Source organism: Zonotrichia leucophrys, chromosome 1A (assembly GCF_028769735.1).
Source record: "Zonotrichia leucophrys gambelii isolate GWCS_2022_RI chromosome 1A, RI_Zleu_2.0, whole genome shotgun sequence".
NCBI lineage: Eukaryota > Metazoa > Chordata > Aves > Passeriformes > Passerellidae > Zonotrichia > Zonotrichia leucophrys.
The window spans coordinates 39,555,970-39,580,856 of record NC_088170.1 but is presented as its reverse complement, the minus strand read 5'-3'; the positions used below and the strand labels follow the sequence as shown (position 1 = coordinate 39,580,856).

The 24,887-nt window shown below is 50.9% G+C and overlaps 1 long non-coding RNA gene across 2 annotated transcripts in view; it reads right to left on the bottom strand.

The window, feature by feature from the left end:
* The window catches only part of LOC135442551 (uncharacterized), a 50,481-nt gene extending 26,178 nt beyond the window's left edge, over positions 1–24,303 (bottom strand). The window contains exons 1-3 of one of the 2 annotated variants that reach the window (XR_010438682.1): positions 24,185–24,303; positions 22,771–23,079; positions 6,661–6,841 (exon numbers count right to left, since the gene is read on the bottom strand). This is a non-coding gene — a long non-coding RNA (uncharacterized LOC135442551). Of the gene's footprint in view, positions 1–6,660; positions 6,842–22,770; positions 23,297–24,184 lie in introns of those variants that run through there. The other variant, XR_010438681.1, reaches the window with a different exon arrangement.
* Between the last annotated feature and the right edge of the window lie 584 nt (positions 24,304–24,887).

The following is a 24,887-nucleotide window of genomic DNA, read 5'->3' as shown; positions in this document are numbered from 1 at the left end:
GCTTTCTGTCTCACCTCAGAGGCCCTTCAGTTCTCCAGAATCCCTTCAGAAAAGGCTGACCTGGGTTTGGCTTGCTATTCCAAATGAAGCAGCACTGCAGGTGTACCAAGAGCTCTTCCAGAGCCCTCTCTACCCACAGCCTCTGCATCCAAACAGCTGATTTGCCTGCTCAAGGGCATCACAGCATGGGGCAGAGCTCTGCAAAGACATTCACCCTCACTTTCATTTGGCTGATACTCTTGATTCAGGACCTTTTTGGTATCTAAAGAGTTTTGAGTGTGCCCTGAATACACATTACTTTGAACATACCAAGATTCAGTTTCATTCACCAGAGCACAGTGTGTTCATTTAACTTAGTTCTCTTTCTCAGGCATTTACCACAGCCCTTTCTGTCCACAGCCAACATAATAATTTTGTCTCATCTGCTGATTTCCATATGGCATATCTCTCCTCCCACCTTTCCAATTCATTAAACAATAAGGTAAATCACAAGGGATTTAGAAGAGAACCTGGAGGCCACATTAACCTTTTGCCATGGTGAAACTTGACTGTTTAATCTCCTCATTCTTTCAGTCTCCTACTCAGTTTTTGATCTATGTCAATATTTTGTCTCTCACAGACTGCTTAGCTTCTTTAGCAGCTCAAGAGCAGGATCTTTCAAAAGCCTTTTGGAAGTCTAAATATGTTATATCACTTGGTTCTCCTTTATCCACTGCATTATTGACACATTCAAAAAGTTGTAGGAGATTAGCATGATGCAGTTTTCCCCTGCTGAACCCACGCTGTATAGGCCCTATCAGACCACACTCTTCCAGATGTCTTCAAGCACTGCTTTTTAATTATCATTCCCACCAGTTTAGCAGACACAGATGCAAAGCCTACTGATCTTTAATTCCCTGGATCATCACTGAAGCCTTTTTTTAAATATAGGTACAACATTTGGTCTTCTCCAATTCCCCGAATCAGTAGCTTTTTTTTTCCACAAGAGATTGCATATTTTTGTTAGCAGCTCAATCACTTAAGCTCCTTCCAAACTCTCGGATTTAACCATCTGGACTTGATAACTTATTGTTCAGGGAAAGGGGGGGCGGAGGTTTTGTAGTTGTTGGGGCTTTTTTTCATTGGGTTTGGGGGTTTTTCATGAGTTGCTTTGTCCTAGCACCCATTATTCTACCAGCGTATTTTCCAACAGATCCTCATCTAAGCAGATACAGGAAAAGAATCTCACAAATACTGTTGGTAGGGACAGCTGATACAAGAGAAATCATAAGAGAATTCAGCTCCCCAGCAACATCCTAAAAATGGAGATACTGAGTCACTTTAAGCACAGGAGGTGACTGGAATTGATCAATGCGAGTTTTCTTGGATAACATCCACTCTGTTCTGACCAACCAGGCTAGTTTTGCTCATTTGTTTGGGTCTCTTGCTGAATAGTGATTTCCATCTTGACCCCAGAAGATTCAGGGCAGGAACAGTGCTAGCTTGATTATATACAGCCTAAGGTGTGATGAAAAGAAAGTGACCTCAGTGCTGGGGGATGCATGAACCTGGGAGGAGATGAAACCCAGCGAGGATGAAAGGAAGTAAATCAGAAGGTGAGCAGAACATTGCTGGGCTGTTAGCTCCAGTGATTGCCTTTCAACTGCATCAGCCACAAGACATGAAATGTAATGGGCAATGCTGGAGAACTCAAATAAGTAGCCCCATTATATGAGTGTTTCTCCCTTTGTGCCAGACTGGTTCTCCATAGATTTCACCATGCTGGCTGGCTTGAAAAGGCATGGCAGTTAAGAATGGGGCACAGTCCTGTGGCCCTGGTGTGCCACTCACTTTGAGCCATGTCTTCTGCTGGTCCTACAACAGGGAGTCAGGGAGGAAGCTTGAGATGGAGAAGAAGCACTCCCAGGTTTATATCACAATGAACACACAACCAGCTGTGGATACATGTTCACCTGTCAACCTGCCTGCAAGCCAACACTGGCATTCCAGCTTCTGGAAACCATCACAGTTCCATCAAAAGTGACACTTGGAACATCTGTATGAAATCTACCTACCCTGTGACGGACCTGGCATTCATACCTTACCTGACAGATATGTACTCAAGTATATTTCATAAAAGAGGAAGAGAAATTTCCATAAATCCCCCTTATCTCTTTGCTGCTGTTCAGTTCTTGTGGGACATGTTGATGGGGCAATTGTAGAAAAAAATGTAGAAAAAATGGTGTAGCTTGTTGAATTCATTCCCTGCAGACATTGCCTATATGGGGCAATGTGGCCATAAGTTTTTCTGGGGAGCCATCTAAAGGCAAGTCTGTGCCTCCCTCTAAGGCCTCACCCACATCCCTCCAGTACAGAGCAAGGCAGTTCTCAGCAGTGCTGGGCAGCACATTCACTTCCTCTGGCTCCATGGGGTGAGGGCCAGGAGGACAGAGGACACGAGGAGGGGTTTCTCAGCCATGTTCCCTCCTCCATATTGGGAGCAGAAAAATATGCACAAGGAGAAGGCATCTAAGAGCAAGACAATCACAGGCTGGCTATTCCCTTAATTAAGGGGGCGGGTAGAAGATGAGCAGTTTATTGTGCTGGTCCTCCTGCCACAGAGCTTTTAAGATCACATCCTTGCCCAGTACAAATATTGTCAGGTCAAAGTCTAGTCTGTAATATCAATATAAGATACTTCCATACGACATTGTGATTTCAGGGGCATGCTTGCTCTCTTTCTGCCTCCCTTTCCATCCCTTTTTTCCTTTGCTCCTTCTATCCTTTTTCTCTCAGGTCGTCCCTCTTTCTCATCTCAATGTCTGCATTCTCTCCATGGTCTGTGTCTCAGATTCCCTTTCCCTCTTCCACACCTCCCTCCACTGCCTGCAGGTCTCCACTCCATGAAGCAAGACAGGGCTCACACTGGGATGAGACAGAGAAGGAACTTGGGGAAGAAAAAGGTCTTCTTCCAACTGAGCCCAACAAGACTCCCCAGACACCAGACGCAGCCCTGCTGAAGGTGCCTGTTTGGGCTGAAATGAAGCAACATGGACACTCACACAGAGGCTGTTCTACCGCACAAGGCATAAACCAGGCAGGGAGGTAGCACGAATCCCATCCAGCTGCTCTTCTAGCAAGGCTTTTGACTTTGTCTCCCTCTCTTCACATGCCATGGTCTGTCGTGTGTGTGTGTCTCAGGGCTGTCCTCAGCCGCCTGGCAGTGGCTGTGCAGAGGGTGCGAGGGGGAGGTGACATGACGGGGGTTGGGGATGGCCAGCTGCCAGTCATGGCCTGTACCAGGGTCCCCTCGGTCCCCTGACACACACAGACACGTGGCACGGCTGCTCAGGGAGGCCCAGCCAAGAAGCCTATCCTTCTGCACTGAATCTCTACTCTGTTTCCCAAGTGACAAGCCACAAACTCCCTTTCTCTTCCCAAACAAACAGAGGCTTGAGTGAATCCCTGCCTCTGCCTGGCACGCAGCCTCCCGGTCATTACAGATTCTCCTGCAGCATCCAGCGCCTGCAAATGACAGCACTCAGCCATGTCAGCAGAGGCCACAGGCTGAACCTCCCTGTCCCCACAGCATCTCTCTGTGCAGCCTCAAGCTTTGCTCCTTCACATCCCTACTCCCCAACCCCCTCCTCTCCCACTGTGTTTGTGGCTACTGCCCATTCCACGTAAAGGCAGGGCAAGCTGTGGCACAGCATGGTGACCAGTGTGAGAGTTTGCTGGGATTAGGACCCTTAGCAGCAAGGATTAGGACTCTACCAGTGACTTGGTAGACACTGTCATCTCTTGACTTTAACTTCCAAAAGCTCATTTTGCTGGGATTTACAGTAAAACTGACTTCAGACTGCTAACCTGGTCAACAAATTCCCTTCCTAATCACCAGAGACTTGCACACACCCACACAAAAGCATGAGGCAAATCACCCCTCACCACCTTCCTGCCCTTTGGCCCTTCAGCACAAACAAAATTACCACCTCCAGCAGACAAGCACCTGAGTGGCAGACCTGGAACAAGTCCCTGCAGCATAACAGTGAGGGTTTGTACTCATACTCTGTCCCAAATGAGCCCCTGCCTCCAGTGGGGCTGGCTCAGCCTCCATCCATGGTGCAACCCCATTTTCTGCCAACATGATCCTGTGAGGAATGATAATGTTTTTCCTGGAGCCTGTGCACTGACCTGTGGAGTGGTAAGGGCTGGAGAATAACATTCTCCTGCTGAGACAATGCTTCCCTCCCCTTCCTCTTCCTTTTCAGCACGATGCCTGCCCTCCTCCCAACCAATTCCATCCTCTCATCCTCTCCAGCATCTGCCTGGTGTGGGACATGCCTTGCTCCCAGACTGTAATTTAACCCTCTTTCAGACTGGCTTGCCTGACAGGAGGGACTGAACCAGGCTGGCTGCAGCGTGCAATTACATCTGTCAGATTAGCCATAGCATGCATGATCCGGAGCACGTGCCAGATGTGGCACACAAACAGCACTCAGCCAGCACCAAGAGAGGGTTGTGCAGACAGATAATACCCAACACAACATAAATCTCGCCAGTACAGAGTTAAGCCAGCATTGTTTTCTAAACAAATCTCAAACAGCAGAGTGAATTCATACTGGATCAGCATTTTCTACCATGTAGCTGCAGCAGTTTTGACCCAGTACCAAGCTCCCTAGAGCTGGATTTATTGTCTTGTCCACCCTGAGCCAGTGCCAAAGCCATGTCCTGAGAGAACTGAGGAATTTAACCAATGCCAAATGACTTTGGAGGCTCCATATGGGAAGAGCTTGCTTTCTTCTGCAAACTCCTCAACAACGACACCGAATGTGACTGCATGGGCACGCTCCCTGCCAGGCTCCAGCCAGGAGGAAGAATGACACATCAACAACACCACGGTCACTTGTCACCCGCAACACACGCCTGCGCGCGCCAGAGAGTGTGAACCACAGGGGAAAGGATCACTTCACAGTATCACCAGCTGGCTCCAGCAGCCAGAAACAACCCCACCAGGCAGCATCAGCCCTTCCCAAGGCTGACCAAAGCTGCTCCTGCCCGCCATGGTGGGCACAAAAGAGAAGGGAGAAACAGGAAAGAGGGAAAGGTAGGGCTCAGGGAACCCCAGAGAAGGAAGAACAACAGCAAGAGGCAGCAAAGAGAAGTTGAAGGCAGCAGTTTGTGTAGAAGGGTAGGTATTGGAGTAGTGGGTCAGGGGGCATTAAGGAACTGCAGATGGGGAAAACTGATGGCAGGGTCCTGCAGCGGCAGCAGAGAGGTGCAGTGGAAGATGCAGTGGAAGTTACCTCCTTGTCAGCATCACCAGGTGGGGCCTGGGCAGGAGGGAAGCAACCCATCACCTCCTTCAGGGGACACCACACCAGCACCACTGTTGGGGCTGCACAGTAGCACAGACCCTGCCAGTCCCTTCCCCTCAGAGAGACACAACAGCCCCCAAAATCTGACTCAGAAAACGTCTGGCCTCTGCCAGAGTCTGTTCAGTGCCTGAAACTACAGCCTGGCAGGTTGCAAACTCCCAGACCTCCCCTTTAAAATCCACTCCTCTGAGGTTACCCACTACTTTGCGAGCAGCTCATTGCTTTAGGGTCTATTTTGGGGAGAGGCATCTCCAGGCACGTTCATGCTCCTTGAGGACTCGCAGCACGTCTGGGCCTGCCCAGGCACTGGGAGAAACAGCTGCTCCCACTCCCCTCCCACCCCCACACCACAGCAGCTCCAGCAGCACGGAGACATGGCATGGAAATAGTGCAGCTGATCTTCCTGCTTTGCCTGCAGAGGAGCTGAGGAAAGGGGCACTGAGGGCAGCCCCAGGCAGCAGGAGGCCCTTTCAGGTGCTCCCAAGAGCTTTGCGCCCCAAAATGGGTCAGGCTCGGTACAGGGCCCCTTCACTGCCTGTGCAGGGCACACGGCGTTCCCAGCTTATGAAACACACTGTCTCCAGTAGGAAAACATCCCTTCCAGTTGAGAAGGAGCACCAGGGGACAGCAGATAAGCAGTGACAAAGAGCATGCCCATCACCCCAAAAGCTGTGGCAGGCTGGGCTGGGTATTCAGAGGAGGTACCTGGCTAGGAAATGGAGGCCAGCATCTTCTGTGGGGAATTGGAATCCCCAAAATATCTGTGAGATGAGGAGAGAGGGGGAATCCTCTCCTCTATGGCCCACTCCCAGTAGCATGATGCCCAATCCTGCTCTGCTGCAAGCTGCATCCCTGAGGTGACCCAGGCCAGGGCTGCAGAGCCCAGCTTTGCTGCTGGCGAGGCTGCAGCAGAGTCAGCCTGGCTGCCCCTTCTCCCGAGAAATAGGGGAGGTGGAGGAAAATGACGAATGGAGAAGAGCAGACAGGTGTGTGCCCAGGGGAGGCGTGGGAAAGGGGCGGAATGCACTCGGGACTGCGTGCGGGGGACCCGCAGCACGTCCCTCGGCTGCTCTGCAAACAACCCCTCCCTGCACACGCATGCAGAGCCGCAAGGGAAGGGGCTCACAGGGGAGGGAGCAGCTCTCCTTTGCGGGGAGGGCGCTGATGAAAGCCTAGATTGTGTTCACAGCATAGCGGAAACCCCTGCCCTTCTCCTCCCTCGCACCTCTGGGGAACGAGGAACGAGAGGGAGGGAGGGCGGGCGGGATGGAGAGAGACACAGACAGAGGTGCCGAGGCTGCCTTACCTCGCAGTGCCTGTGCTAGGGGTGCCCGGCTGCGCGGGAGGTAAATCCAGGGCTCTGCTCTCCTTGGCGATTGCTGGGAAAGGTCTCTGTTCAGTCACATGAAGGAGTGGCCTGTGAGTAGGTGCTCCAGCTCAGCGCTCGATCGAAGCTGCCATGGATTCATTGCGAACGACTTCGCCTTCTGTGAGGAGAGGAGGAAAGGGGAGGGAAAAAAAAAGGAAAAAAACCACTAGCTTAAGACTTGGAGGGTAGATTCACTTCTTTCTTAGGTTTCCAATGGCAACTGAATATGCCACATATGAAGATTCAGGGTGTGTGTGTGTGTGTGAATGTGTGTGTGTGGGAGGGACAGAGAGATGCACAGCTGCTGAGTCCACAGGCAGTGTAGGGTGTGAGCTAGTCAAGGCGTATCGGTGATTATGAGAACAGACAACTGGACACAGGCAGCAGAGTAGACAGACAGCCAGATGGAAAGAGACTGAAAGCACGGGAAAGAGGTTGGCCTGTGTGCTAAGAGCCTGGCTGTCCCACTGCGCACAAAAGGAGAGAGTACCTGACCCAGCACAGGGCAAGGTGCTGACAGAGCTGCTCTGGCAGAAGGTGAAGTGTGCCTACACACACAGCCACACGCACACACGTCACCTCCCAGCCCACACAGTCACCCAGGCACACCACCTGCAAGGACACTCTGCACACTCAGGACACACACACACGCACTGGACACACACACAGACATTTACTCACTGGTCTTTCCACACCACCTTGCATACAACCCCTAAAAACTCAGAGCTCCTCTAAAGGATGAGGTGCTTTTCTTCTTCACATACACCCTGCACCTACCTACAAGGTTGCACATCTGTATTAAGATGCACACGTGATAACTCAGACAACCATCATACAATGCCACATCAGCTCCACCCAGCCTATTCCACCACCCCTATGAGTACCCAGCAAAAACATTTTATACAGCACAGCAAATAGTGATCCCTGCACAAATGCACGCGGCATACCCAAACATGTCTACCACCAGCTCCTGACCCCTTAAACAAAACTCTCACTGCACAAACACACAGAATTTAATGAGCCCACTCCCATAGCAGAGTACAGAAAAAGTGCCATGCACACACACACACATCATGCCAGTGCAAAAACCACATTAGCAAATGACATATCTGTAGGAAAATGAGGGCACGTAAAACATCCTCATGCACTCAGGAACATAAGTCAAGCAAGCACCAGTGGCTGTATATCACACACAAATATACTCTGCTTATGAATTGCCTGCAGCATACAAACTGATTGTATCGGATACTGTTACCTACCTAAACTCAGCCCACACAGTGGCATACCATCCTTCTGGATCCTAAACATTAGCCCCAGACATATTCTGTCACATAGAAAACACAAATACTCATCAACATCCAACACAGGCAGACAAACTAGACATGAAACACAGACAGCCAGCACCACTTACCAAAAAAAAAAAAAAAAAAAAATTTTCTTGAAAGTTATGAAGCTGGAACCACTTTAGAGACAGCTGTATTATTCTGTGCAAGTGCACAGGTGCAAATTCACACACACACTTTCCACTGCCACACCAAATCTGCTTTAACTGCCCCATATATGAATAAGATTTTCCCCTTTTTTTCCCACACTACTGTTAATTCTGCCCATTCTACAATCTCCCATGTGTCCCACTCTGGGGGGCAAAGTCTCTGGAGCAGAAAGCCTGCAAAAGCAGCCACACTCATCCCTTCTCTTTCCCTCTGCTCTGGTGTTAGATGTGCATAATTTGCATGCAAAGGAGAGTGCGCAGTCCCACCAGCCCCGAGTGCTCTGAAATTGGCTGATAGTGGCATCAGGGGATGTGACTGCAAAACCTAAGCGTGGCAAAGAAGTGCATAAATCCTTATGGGAAGTTGAGATTTGGCCAGGAAGGCACCGGCTTCCCCCAGGCCCCAGGAAAGACAAAGAGGTACCCGAAGTGGGAAAGAAGGGGCAAGGGAATGAAGGGAGATCGGCCCAGCACCAGGGACAGCACAGCGAGCACTCTGCCAGGCTTGTTTAACAAGCTCGGCAGTGTCACAGCGTGATGCTGCCAGCGATGACGGACAACAATCAGGGTTCGGCATCAGGGCAGGCAAGCATACCTGTGTGCCCCCGGGAAATGGGAAAGGCAGGGGAAAGCATGGGCTTTGCAGCGGGGAAGAGCAGCTGTAGCTTATATGGCACAGGGGTCCACGACTGCGCTGGGATCATTGGAGCAGTGGTGGCACAGATAAAAAAGGAAGAGCTTGCAGGCAGAAAAAAGGCTGGCACAGGCGTGGCTTAGACACAGGCAATGCGGGGGTTGCAGTCGGGTCTAGCCCCAGCCACATGGAGGAAGTGTGAAAAGAGTCCCATAAGCTCGTGTCCTGTGCTATTGGACAGCATGGGCTTCCAGCATGTATGGATACACCTCAGTGTAGTCAATGGAGTATGCATTGCAATTGCCTCACACACATTACATGCCCCAGCAGCCTCAGCCCCTTCCCAGTTCATGTGCACTTCCCACACTCTGACAATTCTCCACTCCTCAAAGCCGCCTACTTCAGCACACTCCCACCTCCCCATGCTTGCACCAGATCCATGTCCATGTGGCAGCATCAGAGGAGCCAGAAGAAACATGTAGGGAAGCCCTCACTGCTACCTCAGTCCCAAACAGCCCCTCTTCCCCTCTGCCTTCACCAGTGCCACCACCATTCACTTTCCTGAAGTGCTTAGAAGGAGTAGAAATTTCCTGTCTCTCTCAGCTAAGCATGGCCCGTGCATCGAGGCAATTTCAGCTTGCTAGTAACGTCAGTGCCTCGGCACTGTGCTCAATTGTACCTGCGTGCCTCTTCCCACAAACATCCATTGTGCATTACAGCAGATGAATAATTTAGGCTGAAAGGGGACAAGGGAGAGAGTCTTTTGGGTCTCAGCAAGGCACATGTACAAAGCAGAGTGGAGAAGGAGCTGCCTCATTTGGTCAAAGTTAACAGATGCTGCCAAACCTAGAAAAGCCACTATGGCCTGAAGAGCTACTTGGGTTAAAGTACGGTCATGAGGGCAATTTAAAGAGGCCTTTGGACTCAGAATTTCTAATAGGTACTGAGAGTGACACAGAGGTGTTGTGTGTGGATGGGCAAGGAGGATCTTCATCTCTGAGACACTCAGCTCTGAGCTAAGCAGCTGAAGTGAGCCACTAGCGGAAAGGGGAACCATCATCCTAAACTGACCTGCAAACCATCTGCTCCTGTGCTTCAGAAGCATGGAAAGAAATACTGCGACTGGCTAAACAAGGGAAAAGGGGTTGAGAAAGCACAGCAAACAGGAGCTGAGTGGGATGCAGATGCTTGTTTGGATGTGCACTTTGGTGTTCCTCTCAAACAGATGCCACATCGCAGTTTTGTGATGACATGCCGGGGGACCTGGAAGACACAAACACGGGCCTGTCAGTGCTGGCCTGAGTGAGCCCATCTGCAGAGGAAAATGCTGGAAGGGGGCAACATGGACAATGTGGCACCACGTGTGCAGGAATGTGTGGCCTGTGGTGAGCACCTGTGTGTTGGTGCTGTGCATGTGCCTGCTGTGGGGAGTGGATGCCAGGTATGGATGTCTGGGATGTGCATGTGTGCATCAAGTGCTGCAGTGCAGGCTGAGCAGTGACTGTGTGTATGAGTCTGCTCCTTGCTGAAAACACTGGTGCATTTGTGAGGTGTCAGGGGGCGGTGGGTCCCCTGCCTTGTGTGTGCATGGCAGCCTCTACTTCGGTGAGACACTGGTGTGGTACTGCACACCTGCAGAGCCTTGGGAAAGCAGTGCAGTGCAGCAGCACAAAACTATGGGAGTGTGCATGTACTGGAGAGCACCCCTGGGAGCATCCAGGTTCCAGGGATGGGATCCCCTTTCTGGGTGGAACAGTCCGTCTGGCTCCTGCACTGCCTCTCCTCCTGGACTCCGCTTTCCTTTCTCACCTTCCCTCAGCTCACTGGCAGCAGCATGCTCTGCCCTGGGAACCAACTCCCACTCACCACACTGGGAGGGAACTCCTTTCTTAGCAGCTCCCTGGTATTTTCCCATACTGAGAGCCAGAAAGTGAAGAAAAAACTCACTGGGCAACCTGAACTGGACCTATTTCCTTTCCATGTCCTTATTCCTCTTAACTGCATTACAAACTCACCGATTTTCACCCAAACTAACAAACCTCCACCCCCAAGCCCCAAACACTACAAACCAGACTCAGCTCACATGTGAGCCATGAGCCATCTCAGGCTGACACAGCTCAGGTAGGGCAGCTCAAGGTAACAGAGTTAGGAGAGAGCAGTCCCTATAGCTGGGAATATGGAGAAGCTCTTGCAGCTGCAGCCATACCTGTCTGACTTTCACCCATAGCTGGGGTTGAGTAAGAAATTTTATGCAGGAATTGCAGTCAGCACAGTTCAAACTCACTCTTCTGGAGCCAAAGCAACACGTCTTAGCTGCTCTGTTATTGCTCCTATCAGAAGGCTAAACCTTCAGCCAGATCCCACTTCCAGGGGAACTTCCAGGCTGGGTTCCAAAGCATAGAGCCTGTCCATTTGGATCACATCCTGGGGCAGTGGGACTTGAGTAAGAAGAAAACCAAAAAGACATTTCTTTATTTCTTTAGCCTATTCTGCAGATCACTACCTCCCTCCCAAACACCCTGCCCAGAGCTCTATTGTTTGTTCTGAGGCTGATCTAAATTACTCAACTCCCCAAACTGAAATGCAAACAACTGGCCTCCATTTCAGGCTTTGCTTTTGCCCTATATCCCACTTTGCACCTATTCTCTCCGGAGGACAAAACTAGCACAGAGAAACCACTTGTGAAAATATGCACACCTTCCCTGGAAGGCTCCATGGGCTCCCAGTAAGACCCAGTTTCACGCAGGACCAGAAACATACAGTTTTGCCATGAAATGGAGCCTTCACACTTAAGTACCATCTGTTTCTTTCTCAACTGCAGTCCTGAATCTGGGGTATCCCCAAACTTTACTCAATCCCATGCACTGAAAGCCTCATCTCTAAGCTCCATTTTGAACCCTTTGTCGCCAGTTTTCTTCTGAATTCAGCCTTTCACTTAACACATGAGAGTGTTCTGTACCAAATCCCTTCTCTGATGTTTTCTCCACACCGTACAAGACGACAGACTGGGAAGGTCTGGCTGTCTGATCCACTGCCTAGCAGCAGTCACGACCCACAGTGCAGGTCTCCAGGAGGCAGGACAATATTTGCCAGATATTTTTTCCCTACAGAGGAGCCCTGCTCATGGCTTAGACAGTTTGGGTGACCTTTTCACTGCTGGCAATCACAACCAGGAAAATAGCCCTCTGTGCTAATATTTAAATGTCCTCCATGAAAAGCACAGAACCAGCCTCAGCACCTGCTGCGGGCTCTCCCCTGTGCAGCACCACAGCATTGCTACTCCAATTCTTCCCTCACACTGAGGTCTTTCCCTCCAGCCTTGCATCCTTCTCTTCCCTGCTCAGCTTCATGAGCAGCTCCTGTCGATGCTTTTCCCACATCTTGCCCTGCAGCCCTGCCAGTTTTCCAGGCCCCACCAGGCATGCAGAGAGTGAGCCCCTGATTACCATTCAAGCTGGATTCTCATTAGGCTGAAATGCCCCTCCAGGAGATCCATTAACAGTCCATAAGGTTAACTTAATCCAGCCAGTCTTGTGTGGTCTCTGCCCAAATTCCCTATTACATTAACAATCTTGAGCCTTAATTAGCATGTAAGGCAGAGGTGGCATTATTAATGGAGATAATATGGAGCATTAAGAATAAACAGGGCAGGCTGTCTCTCCCCCACCATGCATGCAAATCCTCTTCTGTGCAGAAACAGCGTGAGCTTCCCCCATGAGCAGCACACGTGAAAGGCTGGGGTGCCCCAGACCAAAGACAAACCCTGGCGCATACAGCCAGGCTGCTGCAGGAGGATGATGGGGAGGAAATGAGATCCCAGAGTGACCCTTCATCTGCCTGGGAGATGAGGGGCTGACAATGGGAAGACCACAGTGTGGCAAGTCCTGTGAGGCAACCTTGCACCAGGAAGGAGCAGTCATGTCCTTGGCTAACCCAGCCACCCCATGTTTCTGGGAGGCTTGGCAAAGCAAGGCCAAAGTATCTCTGCACCCCTGCACATTGAATTCATGCTGCCATGCGCATGCACACAGGATAAGACCATGGGTATATGGCTCAAACATCATGGGCAGGGAGGGAGGGGATGTCTGTCTGAGGGGAGCAGGCTGCAGGAACCAGCTGCAGCTGTGCAAAATGCTCCTGGTGAGTCTCCTTTCTGACCACTGAGCCCCAGTGCACTGGGAATACAGGACAGGACAGAGGGGCTTCAGCTGAAGGAGAGAAGCAGTCGTTTGAAGGACCAGAGAATAAATGATGGGGGTTCCAGCTTGGTGCAGATTGACAACGTTGTGGGGAAGGGACAGGTCCCTTCTGACACTGGCTGGTGACTGGCTGCACAGGTGGCTGCTCAAAAGAGCTTGGTCATTACAGGTGAAGGGTCAGTCTGGGGCAGACCCTCTCCCAGGCCAGGCAGAGCCAGCACGGGTTTGAGTAGAGGAGGGGAGGACTGGTGCTGCCAGCAGCACCCAGCAGGATGGGGGCAAAGAGAAAAGCATGTCTCAGGGACCCACAAGTGCAGGGAATGGCTTCCTGAGCCTGGCTTGTCCCTGAGGTCTGACCCATGCTGTTCCAGCATGGCTCTGCTGTGCCCAGTGTGTCCCTCCGGGCTTTGCAGCAGGGCTTGCGCTGAGAACAAGGATCCCTGAAGCACAGAGTGATATCCCTGTGCCTGGGCCCTGGAGCACTCAGCCAGTGCTAAGTAGCCTTGCTTAGCGAGGAGCAGTGCCTCAGGCTGGGCTCTCTCCCAGGGCTGCACTCAGCCTCAGCCCAGCTGCCTTCACATGCCCAGAGGTGCAGCAGAGGCCCTGAGCAGAGCCCAGCTCTTCCACTTTCCAGCACAGCAAGTTCCCACTCCCCCAGGCCCACCAGCCAGCCCCTGCCAAATCCATTTGTCCAATCTTGTGCTTTCTACTAATCCTGTTGAGCCATCCTTTAAGTTGCTCTGAGGCAGAGATAGAAAAATACAAAGATGCCCTAAGAAGCTTCCCCTGACCTTGCTCAATTCAAGATAAAGGGCTACGGTTTAAAAAATTACAGTGGGGGTCTGTCACTGATCCATTGCATGGATTAAAGGGAAACAAACAGAGAGACAGGATGCAGCTGGTGCTAGGTGAGCAGACAGGGAGGGGAGAAAGGTTACAATCAGCATGGGGGAGGAGACAAAATGAAAGAAAGAACAGAAAATGAGAGGGGGGGAAAAAAAAACTTCCCCCTTGCCATCTCCATACTTGACTAATGGTAGAAAAGCTTTGTGCATTCATGATATTATACAATGTCTCACCACCTTTCCTGGTCTGTAAGGAAGAGCGAGGCAGCTGTACTCTCCGTGGTGTTACCAGGCTGGGGACAGGGTGCTGGGGCTGGAGATGAGCTCCTTTCCCTGCCAGAAGCATCCAGTGGGGTACCTGACTGAAATCCCAAGGCACAAGTGCCTGCTAAAGAGATTGTCATCACTATCTCTGCTTACGAGATATCTCTGCATTCTTCCTCCACCCCTTCACCATCCCTTCACAGCAGACCTCTCAGCTCATCTCCTTCCCTTCCTGACAGTGCTGTCTTCTCACTCTCCCTGCTGCTTGCCCTGGCCCACACCACATCTGGCAGCATCTAAACAGACTTCCTACCACCCACCCCAGTCCCCTACAGCCCTTGACTCAAAGGTTACTCAGAACAATTTTCCTCTGTAGGAATGTCATAATGTCATAAGGACTAGTGACAGTGCCTTCTTTCCCTGTACCCTCCAACATTTGTTCACCCCACAAGGGCCCTTTGGTCCCTGGCATGAGCCTGTTTTCCCCTCCTGAACCTATTCTTTTTGAAGAATAGGTTGGATCACTCACAAGATGGCTGATGTTTCATTTTTATTCTTCTTTTACAGGTATGTTAACCAGAAAAGGAAGCTTAAAGAAGGTGTACACATCTCATTAAAAATGTTGGAAAACTGTTAACAATGGATGAGGAAAAGGCTAAAGTACTCAATAAAATTTTTTGTCTCAGTCTTCAATAACAACATTTCTTCCCACTTCTCTTAAGTGGATGGACAGGAGGATGGGGACTTGGAGAGCAAAGTGCTTCCCACTCCAAGTTCAAGTTCATGGGCACCCAAAGAACCTGAACATACATAAGTCTATGGGCCCTGACAATATGCATCCCTGAGAGAATTGTCCCAGTGTGGTTGCCAAGCCACTCTCCATGATATCTAAAAAGTCATGGCAGTAAAATGAAGTTCCAGGTAAAGGGAGAAGGGAAGCACTGTACCCATCTTTAAAAAGGTAGAAAGGAGAACCCTGGGAACCACCAACCTGTCAGCCTCACTTCTGTGTCTGGGAAGATCATGGAAGATCCCCTTCCTCTTTTTCAAGCCTCCCCAGAGCCTGCCCACTTCTATCTTGATGACCAAGGCACCTTCAGCTGGTTTCAGAATTTTTGCCCAGCTTGTTCAGCTCCTCCTGTACCATGTATGGGCACTGCAGCTGACTGAAACATTTTCACCGGAGTGGACCTGGTGCAGCTCATTGCTGTGATGTCACTTCCCACCCAGCAATGCCCCATGTCCTGCTGCTAAAAGCTACACCACCGCAGCCAAGAAGGAGGCAGCAGATAGATGCAGAAGATGAAAGGTGAAGGGATACAGGAAAAGAGACAACAGAGACCATGGAATGAGACAGGTCTATAACACCACACATGACAAAGGAAGGGCAGGGGAAAGAGGTGTTAACAACCTCCTGCCACTCAAAGATGAAGGGTCGGGAAATTAAACCAGAAAGTTACAGGTTCAAGACAAACTGCATGTGTGTGCTGCACCACTTCCTACTGTGAGATTCTGAGGATGCTAAAACTTATCTGACCTCAAAAATCGGCAGGACAAATTCAGGGAGGAAATAAATCCACTGAGAACTAAAAGTGCACAACAGATCTTCCAGCACTGGGTCCTTCAAATATGGTGAGGCTGAAAGGGTATTCAGAGGAAGTGCTACTACACAGTTGTCCTGCCTATATGCTATTCCTTTTTTCTGCTGCAGCTGGAGATACTGCACTGGAAGGACCACAGACCTGGCTTGGTAAGGTCCTTTTTGTATTCCTATGGCTTTCCATAGCTACACTGACCCAGAAGTCATGGGGAAGAGTAGCTCTGAGTAACAGTATCATTTTGGTGCATCAGATCATTTTGGAGATGGATGGACAAGGCAGCAAACAACATAGCTCATTCCAAGAAAGATTTTTTTTCCCCTGACCAAAAGCTGGAAGGATGTCAGGTATCATTTCAACCAGTCATTCCAGTAAGGATCCTTGTTGAGAATAAAACCTCTGCTTGAGCCCTAGCTCCCTCAATGCCTATTTCCAGACTTTTCTAAGACCAAATCCCCTTTCCCTGTGTTGATAAACACAGAACTCTTTAAACAGACCATCTGTAACAGGTCCAACCCCCTTGAATTCCCTTCCATTTCCCTGACCTGTCTATCACACTATTCATGGCAGGCTCTCCACACTAATCCTTTTATTATGATCTCGCTCAATTTTCCTGGCCTATGACTGCAATGAGGAAAAAAGGGAGGGGTATTAATCCTTCTGACCTTGTTGTCCCAATTCTGGGCCATCTGTGACTAGGAATTCAGAGGAGGGAAGTCTGATCCTCCTGACCCCACTATAAACCCCTTGCTTTGGTAGGTTCAGTTTGTAGTGTCCTAGAAAGATGATGTGGAAAAGCCCCTTTTCACTTACAGCCACTTCCTGTGAGATTCCTTCCTAGACTACCTTTCCAGCCAGAGAGGGTAGAGGGAATAATGTCCTCCACCTCCATCAGACTCTGTTTACTTATTCCTCCTGTATCACCTCTCTGCTCCCTCAACAGCACTGTCTGTGGGTTCTTCCCAGCCACGGGACAGGGAATCAATAAAAGGTGAAAGACAATCAAACATCTCACAGAATTTCCCTGGCAGTGCTGCATATAAAGAGGAGGCCTTGCAGCTCACTCCACTTCCACCAAGGGCTGAGTGTAGCCTGTTCCCTCTACCCCTTCCCACCACCATGTTTCCTTGCTGCCAGCAGCTGCATCTCCAGGAACCTGCCACACTATTTCATAGACAGCTTGAGGACTCACAGCAGGAAGCTTGCATGTATCCTCAAGAGACAAGTATTCTCCTCTTTGCTCAACTTCATCCATACCTCTCACTTTGCCCATTTTTTGCCACTTTAAACAATCTCCTCCTTTCCTTGGTGTTTACAGCTCTCAATACACACAAACTGTTACATATCATCGTTTAGTCAAGCTCTACATATTTTGTTCTTTTAATCTCTCCTCATAAATAAGTATCTTCAGCTCTTTCATAATTTTTATAGCTCTTCTCTGAACTCCCTCCTATTTATCACCTTCCTTCAGCTAGCACAGCACCCAGGTCTGCATGCTAGGTTTTCCAGACTGATCTTACTAAGGCCTTGGACGTAACATGAATTCAATCTCCCCAGTGCTTCAAGGCTTGATGTTTCTGGGTGTCCTTGAGTTTCTGGATGTCAGGAAAGCTGTCTCACCTCATACAGGTGGCACCAGCTAATACAACTCAAGGCTGTCTCCCCAGAGAGAGGAGGAAGAAGGTTCATGAGAGGTGGGGAGAAGAAGACACATGGACAGGTGGGACAGATGACCTGCAGCTGAGCAGGGGACACGACTACAAACTCTTACATAGTCACACACCTCAAGAAGAGACATCAGATCCTGGATATGGAAAAGGTGCATAGGCACACACACACAAACACGTGTTCACTCCACAAATAAACCCCCAGTGACCTGCATCACACACGAGTGCACACAGGAACACACACACAGGGATAATGCCACAAGGCAGGAATGACAGCCATGTATATTGAGACTTTGGGCATGCACATGTAACCTGGGCACACAAGAGGACAGGACAGAGTCTAGCAGAAAATGGTGCTCTCCCTGCTCATAAACATACATGTTCTCATGCATAAACCAATGCTCCCAGAGGAAAGATAGCAGCTCATGGAGTCCTTACAGTAGCCTAAAAATATACAGGCAGCTCTGACCCATCTGGTCTGCAGATTGAGCCTATGAGCCATGGAAAGAATGAAGACAAACATATGACACCTTGCCTTAAGGCAACTGGTAGCACATGCATCATACTGAGCCAGTCTTCGTATCTACAGACCCTTCCATAGTGATTACATTATCACCAAAGCTATTCAGAAGTGAGGTGAAAGCTGAGGACCACAAAGGGGAAGAAAGGGACTCTCTAGAGGGCAGTTGTGGCAGAGCTAGGGATCCTGCCTCCTACTCTGTGACCTCCCCTCCCTGAGTCATGCTACTGATGATCCTTCCTCACAAGGATGAATTTCCTCCATCTCTCTGCTATCAGACATCCAAAGGAGTCAAAAGCACCCACAGTTTCTTGCAAACAGTCTTTCCCCTACAGCTTACCTAAACCAGACAGGTATTAACATTTTGTGAGTGTCAATGTATAGAGAACACAAATTCTTGGCCCCCAGACACATCTTCTCATTTCTGTGAAATTCGTACTGCACCATCAGCTCCCCAGAGCATCACCTGGGAAGAAATTCTGTACTAAAGGGCTGAAAAAGCTGGAGATGCGCTCCCCAGGGTGATTGCAGACAAGAAAGAACAGCCCCAGCACATCAGTCAGGTCAGCACAGAATGAGCTTCACCTCCAACAGCAGAACAGACTCACCTGTGGGGATTTGATCCATGCCTATCTCTGTAGCATCTGATGCCATGCTGTAGGGCACCATGTAGCCACTGAGACTCCCCACACCAGTGATGCCTGGAAACCTTTAAAGACTCCCTGCACGTGGCAACATCTAGGGACAAAACCCATCAAGTCACTCACCTCAACCTGACTCCTGGTAGCTTGTTTGCCACCTCTTAAAATGCCATGGAAAGAGTGACAACTGCCCTTCCCTCCTTCTGTACCTCAGCTGGTCAGCTGGAACTGGGTTTCCTCTTGGCTTATGAATGTTGAGAAAATGAGGTCATTTCTCCTCAGTGATAGAAAATTATTTGGTGAGAAACCAGTTCATCTCAGGCAATGGCTATGTACCCCTGAACTACTCAGGAGACCCTTAAAGAGGAGGTCAGGGCAAAGCAAGGCACGAAACCAGCACCAGCTGGGGAGCACAGGAAAGTCAGGGCACAAGTGCAGTGCTGCTAAAGTGGGGCTGTAACTGCTGCCAGACCAGCTCACCACTGAAGCAAACACAACAGCAGTGCCACAGTCATTGTCACCTCCATAGTGTCAAGCTTGACTCATCTGAGGATTTAAAAACAGCACTCATCTGGTTCACAGCTGTGAGAAACTCATCCTGACCCAGCAAAGAGAAAGGGCTGGAGGGGGGTCAGAACCCCGTGGTCTGCTCCCTGAGTTCTGCATTCTCCCTTTCCAGACCACAGAAGGGATTTCAGTGCCCCACTACCCTGGCAAAAGAGGTGGCTCCCATGCCTGCAGCTTGCCTCTCCTTCAATAGCTCACTCCATGTCCTCCCTCACCCTCCTCCCACATGGAAAGGCACTGGGGGACACAGAGCTCTCTGCTCCTTTGGAACTGCTCAAGCACCTGCTGTAACTCCAGTCTGGGCAATCCTCACCAGCAGAACCTGCAGAGCTACCAGGCAAACTCCAGCTTTCCCCATAGCTGCCAGCAGCCTGGGATCCCTCACTGCTCAGGACAGCTCTGCTCCTCCATGAAGGAGAAAAGCAAAACCACCTCTGTTCCCAGAAAAGGGGATATTTTGCTGAAACACATTTGCTCTGCACCTAAGCTGCTGCTGTCTGCTCTGGTGCACAGGCATGGACAAGGGCTGCAAGTGTTTTTTGGGACATTACATCCCTTCAGAGCAAGGCAGCCCTCACGAGCTCACAAGAGTGTGAGGACAGAGGTGTTACCTACATGTCCTCTGCCCTCCCTCACACTAATAAAAGAAACAACTTAGCCCAGGTCCATTCTTACAGAGGACCAAGGGAAAAAACCCCACAGTATTTAGGATGAAGGAGAGAACAGCCAGGTCTCTCTCCTCAGCAAGTATGCTGATATTTTCTGACACAGCTGATAAGAGCACTGGGTGGTTTCAACAGGCCCTGATATGACCAGTAGCTTTTTTCCCAGGTGGGCAGAGCTTTTCACCACTCTTCAACAGGGTCAGATGAGGCAGCTGCACTCTGCCCGGAGCTGCATCTGGCTTCTGACATGACCCAGGTAAGAACAAACACCGCGGACATCATCACAGCTATGCTTCCCTCCCTCTGCCTTCCCTGCAGTTGTTACCTTTCCCATTTTAACTGCAAGCTGCCCCCCAGCAAAACCTCCACCTCTGTATGCCCCCCTTCCCCAAATGCCCTCCCTATCCTCCGAGTGGCTTCTGCTCCACAGCGTAGCTTTGCACCAGTGCAGCGGATCAGACGGCACATTCCCAAATACCCACTTTGCCTGGAGCTGGGGCAGAGTGGGAAAGGCCATGCATGCACAGTTCTTCCCTTGGTGTCGTAGTTTCTGATGGGGGAAGAGCAATGAAGGCAGTTTGCTTCATGCCGACAAATCTGCATGCTTTGTGGGATGGGTGCCTTGAAAGCCAATCTCCCCCCAGGGAAAACAAAAGCGTGAGGAGGGTGGCAGGTGGGGAAGGGGTTGGGGGTGGGGGGAAGGTTGGTAGGTTGGGGAAATCAGTGGGATTAAAGTGTCTGCTTCTCACCCCTGGCACTGCATCGGCACCCTTCCACTCCCTGCAGCTTCCTCACTGCTGCTGGTACGGTCTGCACAGAGCAGGGAGGCGAGAGGGGGGCTGTATTTAAATATATTAATAATGCATGTTCCATGCAAATGAAGCTTCCTTTGAATATTACATTAGCGATGCTGTCAGGCTGCGCTTCTTGGGACCCAGGAGTGACGGGATGTGTGGGGACCCGGAAGGGGGGGTGTGGGGACGTAGGGCTCACCAGAAATTCCCTCATACCCCAGCACAGCCTCCTTCCTCCCCCTCCACCCCAGCTCCCCCACATTACACACACTCCCACTCCCTCCCACTCTCCGTGCATGACAAATTCCTTGGCTCACAGCATGCAATGCAGCCAGGCTCCCCAGTCCCCAGGCCCCTCCAGTGGCATGGGGCCCCCCTCCACTCCCTACATCATCTTTACCCCGCTCCAATCTCAGCAATGCTCTCCCTGCTGCACAGCTTGGTTTATACCTCTGTGCCTCCAGAGTGGGGAGGAGGGTCCTGCTCTGCAGCCTTCAGGGGAAAGGAAGGGGAGCAGTTCCTAAGTCCGGCCTGCACCCTGTGCACCCCTTTTGTTTGCACCTACCGTGCTCGTGTGAGCCCAGAGTGGGTGCCAGAGGACCTGTGCCAGCTGTATTTGCCCGCAGCACAGGAGCGATGCTCTCCCTCCCCATCACAGACACCCTGTTTGTTGCCCGGGCACTGGGGAGGCTGTTTGGTGTCTGTGCACAGCCAGCCCGGCTCTGTGCACACTCGGACACGGGACACGCACGCGTGTGCTGCGTGCACAGTGCAGGGCTGGGGCACACCAGCACACACACGCGAGAGGGCATTACGCACAGCAGCTCCCGAATGTGCTGCCTCCTGCAGTATTAGCTGATTTATGCTGCCTTTCCCCAGCCAGATCCAAGCTCTGGAATGGGAGCAGCGGCAGCTGTGCACTCCTGCCTGTCCTGGGATGAGAATAGGATGCGCCTGTTCGTCTCTCTCCCCCACCCCCCATCACTCCTCCTTCCCCTCCTTTTGCTCCCATTCATTCATTCAGCTTCTCCTCCCCCCCATCCCATGCCCCAAAGCAGGAAGATCCTTATGCATAAAAATGTGGGCATGCTTTCTCTGGTGGAATAAACGGGCATGCAGACACCCTGCAGGCAATACATATACACTTACATATGCATTGGAGTAGCTGTCCTGGGCCCCTACATAAACACGCGGCTCCCACCACCAGCACAGACACATTCACACACCCGACAGACACCACGCAATGACTTTTCTGCAGCCAGCCAGTCTCCCGGCAGAGCAGTGTGAGAGCAGAGGAGAGATTTACTCACTCCCTTGCATGCAAACCAGGCGAATATCCACACTCCACACAACGGACAGACACACAGACACAGACCAACCACTGTCCGCAGAGGCTCCCCTGCAAAGTTTACAGAGAGAAAGGGAACAGGGAGCTGAGGGATGAGACTGACTCCTTCTCTGTCCCATAACTGCAGGCGATACACAGATAGGACTGTCTTTTCTGAACATGCACATGTGTGCATGTGTGTGGGGGGTATATACGCACACCTATAGCTACACCTATACATGGATACACACATGAACTCACACAGATCATATATTCACATCTATTCACACATTCTATATTCACAGACACATGTACATATAGATACATATATCACCTCCTTTTGCAAGGTCCAAATAGATGCAGACAGGTCAAACCCAGCTGTGTGCAGCAAGCCCTGAACCTATTCAGCATCCCAGTCCTAAACAGAGCACAGACACACACACACACACACACACACACACAGACACACACACAGACACACACACACGGTGAAAGGGAGACCCGTCTCCAAGCCTCTCTCCCTCCCTCCCACCACCCCATGTAGGCATAATCTCCCCCCCCACACAGACACACACCCCCTAGGCCACTTCCCCATCTCCTTTGCACTCACCCCTTGCCTTCATCCTCGGATCAGAGGCATCCAACCCCCAGGGAGTGCGTGCACAAGCTGGAGGAAAAGGGCAATCCATGCATCCTGCCCTTCTCCCCCTTTTCCAATCTCAGCTGCTTCTCCGAGAGGAAGCACGGCCGGCAGCCGGGAGCCGAGGACACGCGAGGCAGCAGCACAAGGACTGCACACAAAAACGTGTCACACACGCACACACATACACGTACCTGCTTCTGGAGGGGTGACTGCTCCCAGCTTCCATACGGGGCATGACAGAGACGAAGTGGAGGCACAAAAGACCCCGGTCCTCGAGCAACTTGCAGCCCTGCAGATGTGTTTATGCGGGGGGTGTCCCCCACTGGTGTCACCCCTCGGAGCTGTAGCGTTCCCTGCCCCGCAGCTGGCTCATTCCCGGCCGCACCTAGGCAGCGCTCCCAGCCATGCACACGCGCGAGCACGACAGGCGGGGATGGAGCAGCAGTCCAGGGAGGGCACGCACAGCCGGAGGATTTGCTGCCTTCGCCGCATCCGCATCACTGGGGGAAGAAGGCAGAAAGGGCTGTATTGGCATTTAAAACGCAAGTGATTAATTCGCCACAGGCTCGGCTGATAGGGCTCAGGGACCAGAGCCGGCGGCACTGCTTCTCCCGGCTGGGAAGGCTCTGACAGGCAAAGGACCCTCTCTCATGGAGCCAGTTCCGAGCTCTCCTCGCCTGCACAGCCACTGCTCCGGTGCAGGCGGAAAGGGGTGGGCCTCCACCGGAGACATGAGCACACGCATGCAACAGCTGCTGGGAACCGCACACACACGCACAAACACACACACAGACACAATTCCCCACAACAGCTGCTCGGGAGCTACACACAACACACAACAGCTTCCCGGGAATACACACAAACAACAGCTGCTGGGAAATCGCACACACACAGAGGCTACAGCTTCTCAGGATTAAGTCACCCACATGAAAATACAACAGCTTCTAGGAACCACACAGCTACAAGCAACAGCTGCTGAGGAGCCACACAAACACACACACACACACACACACATACACAAATGGATGTATACAACAGCTGTACAGCTGTACACCTACTGACACAGGTACATGCAACAGCCATGGGAAACTACACCTGGATACAAGCCCCTGTGTTATTTGCTAAAAAAATTGACACATAAAAACGTAACAGGAGGTGGAGAAAACCTTTCATCCACACACAAACACATGCATGTCACTGCTCCGGGGACATTGTCTATCACACACCTCCTCAAATCACCACCACAGAAACACAACAGCTCCTCAGGAAGCTCCTGGAGCCACATACCCACCTGTACATCTGGAAGACCTTCTATCACCCTCTCCCCAACCCCACACGTGCCATGACCAATGGAGATCTTGCTCACAGTCAGAAACAAGCACCCATGTGCACCAGGTGTTGGGGACTCAGCCACAGCTTGGCCCCCAAATACTTCACACAGGCAATACCTGCTAGGAAAGCACATTACCAAGCACAAGGACACTCTTAAGAAATAACTCCCCAGTTCCTTGACAGAAAGCAGAAGCACACCTGACAGACATAAATAATCCCTGCACAGACAGCAAGACCACAGCTGAAGGGACATGATGCACCCCTCACACTCACCACAGCAGTGGAGGGACTGCCTGCTCTCTCAGAGACATGCACACAAGCAACAGCTGAAAAAACTTATAGACACTGGATGGGAGCTGGCTTCCTAGGATGCACAGTCCAGCCTCCTGCTATTCCAGGCAACCACATCATACAGTCTAGCTCATAAATGTCTCCAGGTCCATCTGAGTACTGTGAGACTATTTGCTTCCTGCTCAGAAGCTACGTTGAAATTAAAAGCCTGCCCCAACATCTGCATTTACCCAGGCCCAATTCAACCCCACATGTTCCTGGGCCAGCTGGCCACATTCTTCATCTGGGCATGCATAGAGGTTTCAAGAACAAATGGAAGTGCCCTGAAACCTCCACTCCCACCTGAACAGGCACCTGCTGCCCCCCTGTTTCACACAAACATAACACACACGCAACAACTAGGTGAAAACCTTCCCCTCAGCAGAAATACCAACATGCTTACAACAGCTTCTAGGTAAACAGCCATCTAAGCCTGCCACCCTCAGCACTCACATGGACTCAGGTACAGAATATACAAACGTGTAACCTCTAGTGGCAAACTAGTGATTTTCTTCATGCAGTCCAGAAATTGAAGAAGAATTAGGCTGACACACTCCCACACCACTGCAAGCAGCACTGCTATTAAATATATTATATTAATGGCATGAAACTGCAGCAGGGGAGGTTTAGGTTGGATATTAGGAAA